Below are 12437 nucleotides of genomic sequence, written 5' to 3' on the forward strand. Positions count from 1 at the left end.
CCCACACCCCAAAACCCTCACCCCAAAACCCCTCATCGCAACCCCGCCCACACCCCAAAACCCTCACCCAAACCCCCTCATCCCAACCCCCCACACCCCAAAACCCTCATCCCAAACCCCCTCATCCCAAACCCCCCACACCCCAAACCACCAACACCCCAAACCCCCTCATCCCAAGCCACCTCAGCGCAAACCCTCACCCCAAAGCCCCAAACCGCAAACCCACCACACCCCAAACATCCTCACCCCAAACCTCCTCACCCCAAACCCCCCACACCCTAAACCCCCTCACACCAAACACCCCACAACCCAAAACCCTCACCCCAAACCTCCTCACCCCAAACCCCCTCATCCCAAACCCCCCACACCCCAAAACCCTCACCCCAAATCCCCCACACCCCAAACCCCCTCACCCCAAACCCCCTCACCCCAAAACCCTCACCCTAAAACCCTCACCCAAAGCCCCTCATCCCAAACCCGCTCACCCCAAAACCCTCACCCCAAAACCCTCACCCCAAACCCCCTCATCCCAAACCCCCCCACACCCCAAACCTCTTCACCCCAAAACCCTCACACCAAACCCCCTCATCCCAAACCGCCCACACCCCAAACCTCCTCACCCCAAACCCCCTCACCCCAAAAACCTCACTCCAAACTCCCTCACCCCAAAACCCTCACCCCAAACCCCCTCATCCCAACCCCCCCACACCCAAAACACTCACCCCAAACCCCCTCATCCCAACTTTCCCACACCCCAAAACCCTTACCCCAAACCCCCTCATCTCAAACCCCCCACACCCCAAAACCCTCACCCCAAACCCCCTCAGCCCAAACCCCCCCACACCCGAAAACCCTCACCCCAAACCCCCTCATCCCAACCCCGCCCACACCCCAAAACCCTCACCCCAAACCCCCTCATCCCAACCCCCCACACCCCAAAACCCTCATCCCAAACCCCCTCATCCCAAACCCCCCACACCCCAAACCACCAACATCCCAAACCCCCTCATCCCAAGCCACCTCAGCGCAAACCCTCACCCCAAAGCCCCAAACCCCAAACCCCCCTAACCGCAACCCCCCTCACCCCAAGCCCCCCCTCACCCGCAAACCTCCTCACTCCAAACCCCCTCATCCCAAACCCGTCTTACTCCAAACCCTCCACATCCCAAACCTCCTCACCCCAAACACCCTCATCGCAAACGCCCCTCACCCCCAAACCCGCCTAACCCCAAACACCCTCATCCCAAACCTCTCTCACCCCAAACCCTCCTCACCCCAAACCCCCTCACCCCAAACCCCCCTCACTCCAAACCCTCTCACCCCAAACCCCCCTCACTCCAAACCCCTCACCCCAAATCCCCCTCACCTCAAACTCCTCTCACCCCAAACCCCCTCATCCCAAACCACCCACACCCCAAACCACCAACACCCTAAACCCCCTCACCCCAAGCCACCTCAGCGCAAACCCTCACCCCAAAGCCCTTTCACCCCAAACCCCCCTCACCCCAAGCCCCCTCACCCCAAACCCCTCACCCCAAGCCCCCCCTCACCCCCAAACCTCCTCACTCCAAACCCCCTCATCCCAAATCCATCTTACTCCAAACCCTCCACATCCCAAACCTCCTCACCCCAAACACCCTCATCGCAAACCCCCCTCACCCCCAAACCCGCCTCACCCCAAACACCCTCATCCCAAACCCCTCTCACCCCAAACCCTCCTCACCCCAAACCCCCTCACCCCAAACCCCCCTCACTCCAAACCCTCTCACCCCAAACCCCCCTCACCCCAAACCCACCTCATTTCAAACACCCTCATCACAAACCCCTCTCACCCCAAACCCGCCTCACCCCAAACACCCTCATCCCAAACCCCTCTCACCCCAAACACTCCTCACCCCAAACCCCCCTCACCCCAAACCCTCTGACCCCAAACCCCCCTCACTCCAAACCCTCTCACCCCAAACCCCCCTCACTCCAAACCCCTCACCCCAAACTCCTCTCACCCCAAACCTCCTCACCCCAAACCCCCCACACCCCCATACACAAAACACCCCACCCACCACCCCACCCCCTGGGATCTGTCAGTCCCCCCGAAATCTCTCACTCCCCGAACTCTCTCGCTCCCCCCAAACTCTCTCACTCCCCCCAAACTCTCTCACCCCTCCGAATGGTCTCATGCCCCCCGAACTCTCGCACTCATAGAAACATAGAAATTTACAGCGCAGAAAGAGGCCATTCCGGCCCATCGTGTCCGCGCCGGCCGACAAAGAGCCGCACGGCCCTCGGTCAGCAGCCCTGAAGGTTACATATAAACCTATGAACAATGAACAATGGCGGAAAGGCAAAGAGCACCCAGCCCAACCAGTCCGCCCCACACAACTGCGACACCCCTTATACTGAAACATTCTACACTCCACCCCAACTCTCTCACTCCCTCCAAACTCCTCCCATGTGATCTCCTGGGAGAGGCAAAAACCAGATAAAAACCCAGGCCAATTTAGGGAGAAAAAATCTGGGAAAATTCCTCTCCGACCCATCCAGGCGATCGACACTAGTCCAGGAGATCACCCTGGCCGTATTCTATTCCCTGCAGTACTTACCATTATATCTGCTCCATCCCACAAAAGGTCATCCAGTCTAATCCCAATTACCAGCTCTAGGTCCGTAACCCTGCAGGTTACTACACTTTAAGTGCCCATCCAACCATCTCTTAAAAGTGGTGAGGGTTTCTGCATCCACCACTCTTCCAGGCAGCGAGTTCCAGATCCCCACAACCCTCTGTGTAAAGAAGCCCCCATCAAATCCCCTCTAAACCTTCCACCAACCATCTTAAAACTATGCCCCCTCGTAATAGCCCCCTCCAGCAATGGAAATTGACCCTTACTATCCACTAGGTCTAGCCCCTTAAAATTTTGTACACCTCAATGAGGTCTTCTCTCAGCCTCCTCTGTTCCAATGAGAACAAACCCAGCCTATCCAATCTGTCCTCATAACTAAGATTCTCCATTCCAGGCAGCATCCTAGTAAATCGCCTCTGCACTCTCTCTAGTGCAATCACGTCCTTCCTATAATACGGTGACCAGAACTGCACGCAGTACTCCAGCTGTGGCCTAACCAGCATATTATACAATTTAAGCATAACCTCCCTGCTCTTATATTTTATGCCTCGGCCAATAAAGGCAAGCATTCCGTATGCCTTCTGAACTGCCTTATCCACCTGGCCTGCTACTTTCAGCGATCTGTGGACAAGCACTCCAAGGTCCCTTTGTTCATCTACATTATTAAGTGGCCTACCGCTTAATGTGTATACCCTTTCCTTATTAGCCCTCCCAAAGTGCATCACCTCACACTTCTCTGAATTAAATTCCATTTGCCACTGCTCTGCCCACCCGACCAGTAGATTGATATCCTCCTGCAGCCCATGACTTTCCTCTTCATTATCAACCACACAGCCAATTTTAGCCTCATCTGCAAACTTCTTAATCATACACCCTATATTCAAATCTAAATTATTGATATAAACCACAAAAAGCAAGGGACCCAGTACTGAGCCCTGCGGAACCCCACTGGAAACATTTTTCCAGTCACAAAAACATCCATCAATCATTACCCTTTGCTTCCTACCTCTAAACTAATTTTGGATCCAACTTGCCACTTTGCCCTGTATCCCATGGGCTTTAACCTTCGTGACCAGTCGACCATGTGGGACCTTATCAAAAGCTTTGTTAAAGTCCATACACACCACATTGTATGTACTACCCTCATTGACTCCCCTGGTTACCTCCTCAAAAAATTCAATCAGATTAGTCAAACACGATCTTCCCTTAACAAATCCGTGCTGACTGTCCCTAATTAATTCTTGCCTTTCCAAATGTAGATTTATCCTGTCTTTCAGGATTTTTTCCAATAATTTTCCCACCACTGAGGTTAGGCTGACAGGCCTGTAATTACTTGGGCTATCCCTTTCTCCCTTCTTAAACAAGGGTACTACATTAGCAGTCCTCCAATCCTCCGGCACCACACCTGCAGCCAGAGAGGACTGGAAAATGATGGTCAGAGCCTCTGCTATTTCATCTTTTACTTCGCTCAACAGCCTGGGATGCATTTCATCTGGGCCTTGGGACTTATCCACTTTCAAAGCTGCTAAACCACTTAATACTTCCTCTCTCACTATATTTCTTTCATCCAGAATATCACACTCCTCCTCGATAGCAGTATCTGCATTGCCCCTTTCCTTTGTGAAAACATGCAATGTATTCATTAAGAACCCTCCCAACATCTTCCGCCTCCACACAAAGATTACCCTCATGGTCTCTAATAGGCCCTACCTTTTCTTTAGTTATCCTCTTGCTCTTAATATATTTATAGAACATCTTTTACTAGCCGAGAGTGTTTCATACTCTCTCTTATCATTCCAAATATGCTTTTTAATTTTACCTCTGAACTTTCTATATTCCTCCAAAGATTCTACAGTATTTAGCCGTCGGTATATGACATAAACGTCCCTTTTTTTCTTTATCCTGCCCTGTAAGTCCCTAGACATCCAGGGGGCTCTAGAATTATTATTCCCAACCTTTTTCTTTAAGGGCACATGTTTGGCCTGAGCCTTCCGGATCTCCTCCTTGAATGCCTCCCACTGTTCCGACACTGATTTACCCACAAGTAGCTGTTTCCAGTCCACTGTGGACAAATCACTCCTTAACTTAGCAAAATTAGCATTTCCCAATTTGGGGCTTTTATTCCAGGCCTAGCGTTGTCCTTATCCATAACCAACTTGAATCTGACTGAATTATGGTCACTGGCACCCAAGTGCTCCCCACTAATACCCCTTCAACCTGCCCAGCTTCATTCCCCAAAACTAAATCCAAGACCACCCCCTCTCGTGTTGGGCTTGGTACATACTGACTAAAAAAGTTCTCTTGAATGCATTTCAAGAATTCCGCACCCTCTATACCCTTCACACTAAATTTGTCCCAATCAATATTTGGATAGTTAAAATCCCCTACTATTACTACCCTATGGTTTTTGGACTTCACAGCAATTTGCCGACATAGTTGCTCCTCTATCTCCCCCCCACCCCCGCCCCGACTGTTTGGGGATCTATAATACACGCCCAGCAGTGTGATCGCCCCTTTTTTATTTTTAAGTTCGATCCATATGGCCTCATTTGAGGATCCCTCTAACATACCATCCCTCCTCACCGCTGTAATAGTTTCTTTAATCAGTACCGTGACACACACCCTTTTTACCCCCCTCTCTATCTTGTCTAAAAATCCTGTAACCAGGAATATTGATCTGCCAAACCTGCCCCTCTTTCAGCCATGTCTCTGTAATGGCTATAATGTCATACTCCCAAGTATCTACCCGTGCTCTTAGCTCATCCGCCTTATTCGCTATACTCCTTGCATTAAAGTATATCCCATTCAGCACAGGAAGACCTACTTGATTACTACTTACTAACCCTTGTTTCCTCTGACTTACAGATTTGCTTTCTAAATTCTTGCTTACCAATTTCTGCTTTACTTGCCTCCCACTTGAATTCATTCTCAGATTCCCATCCACCTGCCAAGCTAGTTTAAACTCTCCCCAACAGCACTAGCAAAACTCCCCGTGAGGATATTGGTCCAGGCACTGTTGAGGTGCAACCCGTCTGGTTTGTACAGGTCCCATCTCCCCCAGAGGCGGTCCCAATGCCTCAAGAATTTAAAGCCCTCCCTCCTACACCAGCTCTCCAGCCACGTGTTCATCCTCTCTATCCTTCTATTCTTATACTCATTAGCACGTGGCACCGGTAGTAACCCGGAGATTACTACCATTGAAATCCCACCCTTTCATTTTCCTCCAAGCTCACTAAATTCTGTCTGTAGGACCTTATCCCTCTTTCTACCTATGTCATTGATCCCGATATGGACCATGACCTCTAGCTGGTTACCCTCTCCCCAGAATGCACTGCGTCCACTCTGTGACATCCTTGACCCATGCACCAGGGAGGCACCAAAGCATTCTGGAGTCACATCTCCGGCCGCAGAAACGCCTGTCTGTCCCCCTAACTATAGAATCCCCTATCACTAGGGCCCTTTTGTTCTTTGTCCCTCCCCCCTGTGCAGCTGAGCCACCCGTGGAGCCTTGGTATTGGCTCTGGCTACACTCCCCAGAGGCACCATCGTCCTCACCTCGAACCCTCTCACTCCCCGAACCCTCTCACTCCCAGAACCCTCTCACTCCTTGTACCCTCTCACTCCCAGAACCCTCTCACTCCTCGAACCCTCTCACTCCCCGAACCCTCTCACTCCTCGAACCCTCTCACTCCCCGAACCCTCTCACTCCTCGAATCCTCTCACTCCCCGATCCCTTTCCCTACCCCTGAACCTTCTCACTCCCAGAACCCTCTCACTCCTCGTACCCTCTCACTCCCAGAACCCTCTCACTCCCCGAACCCTCTCACTCCCCGAACCCTCTCACTCCCAGAACCCTCTCACTCACCGAACCCTCTCACTCCTCGAACCCTCTCACTCCCCGAACCCTCTCACTCCTCGAACCCTCTCACTCCCCGAACCCTCTCACTCCCCGAACCCTCTCACTCCTTGTACCCTCTCACTCCCAGAACCCTCTCACTCCTCGAACCCTCTCACTCCTTGCACCCTCTCACTCCCAGAACCCTCTCACTCCTCGAACCCTCTCACTCCCAGAACCCTCTCACTCCTCGAACCCTCTCACTCCCCGAACCCTCTCACTCCCCGAACCCTCTCACTCCTTGTACCCTCTCACTCCCAGAACCCTCTCACTCCTTGTACCCTCTCACTCCTCGTACCCTCTCACTCCCCGAACCCTCTCACTCCTCGAACCCTCTCACTCCCCGAACCCTCTCACTCCCCGAACCCTCTCACTCCTTGTACCCTCTCACTCCCAGAACCCTCTCACTCCTCGAACCCTCTCACTCCCCGAACCCTCTCACTCCTCGAACCCTCTCACTCCCCGAACCCTCTCACTCCCCGAACCCTCTCACTCCTTGTACCCTCTCACTCCCAGAACCCTCTCACTCCTCGAACCCTCTCACTCCCCGAACCCTCTCACTCCTCGAACCCTCTCACTCCTCGAACCCTCTCACTCCCAGAACCCTCTCACTCCTCGAACCCTCTCACTCCCCGAACCCTCTCACTCCCCGAACCCTCTCACTCCTTGTACCCTCTCACTCCCAGAACCCTCTCACTCCCAGAACCCTCTCACTCCTCGAACCCTCTCACTCCCCGAACCCTCTCACTCCCCGAACCCTCTCACTCCCCGAACCCTCTCACTCCTTGTACCCTCTCACTCCCAGAACACTCTCACTCCTCGAACCCTCTCACTCCCCGAACACTCTCACTCCTCGAACCCTCTCACTCCCCGAACCCTCTCACTCCCCGAACCCTCTCACTCCTTGTACCCTCTCACTCCCAGAACCCTCTCACTCCTCGAACCCTCTCACTCCCCGAACCCTCTCACTCCTCGAACCCTCTCACTCCTCGAACCCTCTCACTCCCAGAACCCTCTCACTCCTCGAACCCTCTCACTCCCCGAACCCTCTCACTCCCCGAACCCTCTCACTCCTCGAACCCTCTCACTCCTCGAACCCTCTCACTCCCAGAACCCTCTCACTCCTCGAACCCTCTCACTCCCCGAACCCTCTCACTCCCCGAACCCTCTCACTCCTTGTACCCTCTCACTCCCAGAACCCTCTCACTCCTCGAACCCTCTCACTCCCCGAACCCTCTCACTCCCAGAACCCTCTCACTCCTCGAACCCTCTCACTCCCAGAACCCTCTCACTCCCCGAACCCTCTCACTTCCCGAACCCTCTCACTCCCCGAACCCTCTCACTCCCAGAACCCTCTCACTCCTCGAACCCTCTCACTCCCCGAACCCTCTCACTCCCCGAACCCTCTCACTCCTTGTACCCTCTCACTCCCAGAACCCTCTCACTCCCAGAACCCTCTCACTCCCAGAACCCTCTCACTCCTCGAACCCTCTCACTCCCCGAACCCTCTCACTCCCCGAACCCTCTCACTCCTTGTACCCTCTCACTCCCAGAACCCTCTCACTCCCAGAACCCTCTCACTCCTTGCACCCTCTCACTCTCAGAACCCTCTCACTCCTCGAACCCTCTCACTCCCAGAACCCTCTCACTCCTCGAACCCTCTCACTCCCCGAACCCTCTCACTCCCCGAACCCTCTCACTCCTTGTACCCTCTCACTCCCAGAACCCTCTCACTCCTTGTACCCTCTCACTCCCCGAACCCTCTCACTCCCCGAACCCTCTCACTCCCCGAACCCTCTCACTCCTTGTTCCCTCTCACTCCCAGAACCCTCTCACTCCTCGAACCCTCTCACTCCCAGAACCCTCTCACTCCCCGAACCCTCTCACTCCTTGTACCCTCTCACTCCGAGAACCCTCTCACTCCTCGAACCCTCTCACTCCCCGAACCCTCTCACTCCCAGAACCCTCTCACTCCTCGAACCCTCTCACTCCCCGAACCCTCTCACTCCCAGAACCCTCTCACTCCCCGAACCCTCTCACTCCCAGAACCCTCTCACTCCCCGAACCCTCTCACTCCCCGAATCCTCTCACTCTCCGAACCCTCTCACTCCCAGAACCCTCTCACTCCCAGAACCCTCTCACTCCCCGAACCCTCTCACTCCTTGTACCCTCTCACTCCCAGAACCCTCTCACTCCTCGAACCCTCTCACTCCCCGAACCCTCTCACTCCCAGAATCCTCTCACTCCTCGAACCCTCTCACTCCTCGTACCCTCTCACTCCCAGAACCCTCTCACTCCCCGAAACCTCTCACTCCTCGTACCCCCTCACTCCCAGAACCCTCTCACTCCTCGAACCCTCTCACTCCCCGAACCCTCTCACTCCCCGAACCCTCTCACTCCCAGAACCCTCTAACTCTGCCCGAACCCTCTCACTCCTCGAACCCTCTCACTCCCCCAGAACCCTCTCACTCCCCGAACCCTCTCACTCCTCGTACCCTCTCACTCCCCGAATCCTCTCACTCACCGAACCCGCTCACTCCCAGAACCCTCTCACTCCCAGAACCCTCTAACTCTGCCCGAACCCTCTCACTCCTCGAACCCTCTCACTCCCCCAGAACCCTCTCACTCCCCGAACCCTCTCACTCCTCGTACCCTCTCACTCCCCGAACCCTCTCACTCCCAGAACCCTCTCACTCCCCGAACCCTCTCACTCCTCGTACCCTCTCACTCCCAGAACCTTCTCACTCCCAGAACCCTCTCACTCCTCGAACCCTCTCACTCCCCGAACCCTCTCACTCCCAGAACCCTCTCACTCCCAGAACCTTCTCACTCCCAGAACCCTCTAACTCTACCCGAACCCTCTCACTCCTCGAACCCTCTCACTCCCCGAACCCTCTCACTCCCCGAACCCTCTAACTCTGCCCGAACCCTCTCACTCCCCGAACCCTCTCACTCAACAAACCCTCTCACTCCCCGAACCCTCTCACTCCCCGAACCCTCTCACTCCCCCCGAACCCTCTCACTCCCAGAACCCTCTCACTCCCCGAACCCTCTCACTCCCAGAACCCTCTCACTCACCGAACCCTCTCACTCCTCAAACCCTCTCACTCCCCCCGAACTCTCTCATTCCACGAACCCTCTCACTCCCTGAACCCTCTCACTCCCAGAACCCTCTCACTCACCGAACCCTCTCATTCCTCGAACCCTCTCACTCCCCCCGAACTCTCTCATTCCCCGAACCCTCTCACTCCCCGAACCCTATCACTCCTCGTACCCTCTCACTCCCAGAACCCTCTCACTCCTCGAACCCTCTCACTCCCCGAACCCTCTCACTCCCCGAACCCTCTCACTCCCAGAACCCTCTAACTCTGCCCGAACCCTCTCACTCCTCGAACCCTCTCACTCCCCCAGAACCCTCTCACTCCCCGAACCCTCTCACTCCTCGTACCCTCTCACTCCCAGAACCCTCTCACTCACCGAACCCTCTCACTCCCCGAACCCTCTCACTCCCAGAACCCTCTCACTCCCAGAACCCTCTCACTCCTCGAACCCTCTCACTCCCCGAACCCTCTCACTCCCAGAACCCTCTCACTCCCAGAACCTTCTCACTCCCAGAACCCTCTAACTCTGCCCGAACCCTCTCACTCCTCGAACCCTCTCACTCCCCGAACCCTCTCACTCAACAAACCCTCTCACTCCCCGAACCCTCTCACTCACACCGAATCCTCTCACAGCCCGAACCCTCTCACTCCCCGAACCCTCTCACTCCTCGAACCCTCTCACTCCCAGAACCCTCTCACTCCCCCCGAACCCTCTCACACCCCGAACCCTCTCACTCCCCGAACCCTCTCACTCCCAGAACCCTCTCACTCCCAGAACCCTCTCACTCCCCGAACCCTCTCACTCCCCGAACCCTCTAACTCTGCCCGAACCCTCTGACTCCTCGTACCCTCTCACTCAACAAACCGTCTCACTCCCCCCGAACCCTCTCACTCCCCCCGAACCCTCTCACTCCCCGAACCCTCTCACTCCCTGAACCCTCTCACTCACCGAACCCTCTCATTCCTCGAACCCTCTCACTCCCACCGAACTCTCTCATTCCCCGAACCCTCTCACACCCCGAACCCTATCACTCCTCGTACCCTCTCACTCCCAGAACCCTCTCACTCCTCGAACCCTCTCACTCCCCGAACCCTCTCACTCCCCGAACCCTCTCACTCCCAGAACCCTCTAACTCTGCCCAAACCCTCTCACTCCTCGAACCCTCTCACTCCCCCAGAACCCTCTCACTCCCCGAGAACCCTCTCACTCCCCGAACCCTCTCACTCCCCGAACCCTCTCACTCCTCGTACCCTCTCACTCCCAGAACCCTCTCACTCACCGAACCCTCTCACTCCCCGAACACTCTCACTCCTCGTACCCTCTCACTCCCAGAACCCTCTCACTCACCGAACCCTCTCACTCCCCGAACCCTCTCACTCCCAGAACCCTCTCACTCCCAGAACCCTCTCACTCCCCGAACCCTCTCACTCCTCGTACCCTCTCACTCCCAGAACCCTCTCACTCCCAGAACCCTCTCACTCCCCGAACCCTCTCACTCCCCGAACCCTCTCACTCCCAGAACCTTCTCACTCCCAGAACCCTCTCACTCCTCGAACCCTCTCACTCCCCGAACCCTCTCACTCCCAGAACCCTCTCACTCCCAGAACCTTCTCACTCCCAGAACCCTCTAACTCTGCCCGAACCCTCTCACTCCCCGAACCCTCTCACTCAACAAACCCTCTCACTCCCCGAACCCTCTCACTCCCCGAATCCTCTCACTCCCCCCGAACCCTCTCACTCCCAGAACCCTCTCACTCCCAGAACCCTCTCACTCCCCGAACCCTCTAACTCTGCCCGAACCCTCTCACTCCTCGTACCCTCTCACTCAACAAACCCTCTCACTCCCCGAACCCTCTCACTCCCCGAACCCTCTCACTCCCCTCGAACCCTCTCACTCCCCCCGAACCCTCTCACTCCCCGAACCCTCTCACTCCCAGAACCCTCTCACATCAGAACCCTCTCACTCACCGAACCCTCTCATTCCTCGAACCCTCTCACTCCCCCCGAACTCTCTCATTCCCCGAACCCTCTCACTCCCCGAACCCTATCACTCCTCGTACCCTCTCACTCCCAGAACCCTCTCACTCCTCGAACCCTCTCACTCCCCGAACCCTCTCACTCCCCGAACCATCTCACTCCCAGAACCCTCTAACTCTGCCCGAACCCTCTCACTCCTTGAACCCTCTCATTCCCCCTGAACCCTCTCACTCCCAGAACCCTCTCACTCACCGAACCCTCTCATTCCTCGAACCCTCTCACTCCCCCCGAACTCTCTCATTCCCCGAACCCTCTCACTCCCCAAACCCTATCACTCCTCGTACCCTCTCACTCCCAGAACCCTCTCACTCCTCGAACCCTCTCACTCCCCGAACCCTCTCACTCCCCGAACCCTCTCACTCCCAGAACCCTCTAACTCTGCCCGAACCCTCTCACTCCTCGAACCCTCTCACTCCCCCAGAACCCTCTCACTCCCTGAACCCTCTCACTCCTCGTACCCTCTCACTCCCAGAACCCTCTCACTCACCGAACCCTCTCACTCCCCGAACCCTCTCACTCCCAGAACCCTCTCACTCCTCGTACCCTCTCACTCCCAGAACCTTCTCATTCCCAGAACCCTCTCACTCCTCGAACCCTCTCACTCCCCGAACCCTCTCACTCCCAGAACCCTCTCACTCCTTGTACCCTCTCACTCCCAGAACCCTCTCACTCCTCGAACCCTCTCACTCCCCGAACCCTCTCACTCCTCGAACCCTCTCACTCCTCGAACCCTCTCACTCCCAGAACCCTCTCACTCCTCGAACCCTCTCACTCCCCGAACCCTC

At 55.6% G+C, this 12437-nt stretch overlaps 1 protein-coding gene across 3 annotated transcripts in view; it reads right to left on the bottom strand.

The window, feature by feature from the left end:
- LOC139239105 (transmembrane protein 229B-like) overlaps nt 1-12437 on the bottom strand; it is a 59866-nt gene that overhangs the window by 1989 nt on the left and 45440 nt on the right. The gene's annotated exons all lie outside the window — the stretch shown is intronic.

Source organism: Pristiophorus japonicus, chromosome 26, assembly GCF_044704955.1.
Source record: "Pristiophorus japonicus isolate sPriJap1 chromosome 26, sPriJap1.hap1, whole genome shotgun sequence".
NCBI lineage: Eukaryota > Metazoa > Chordata > Chondrichthyes > Pristiophoridae > Pristiophorus > Pristiophorus japonicus.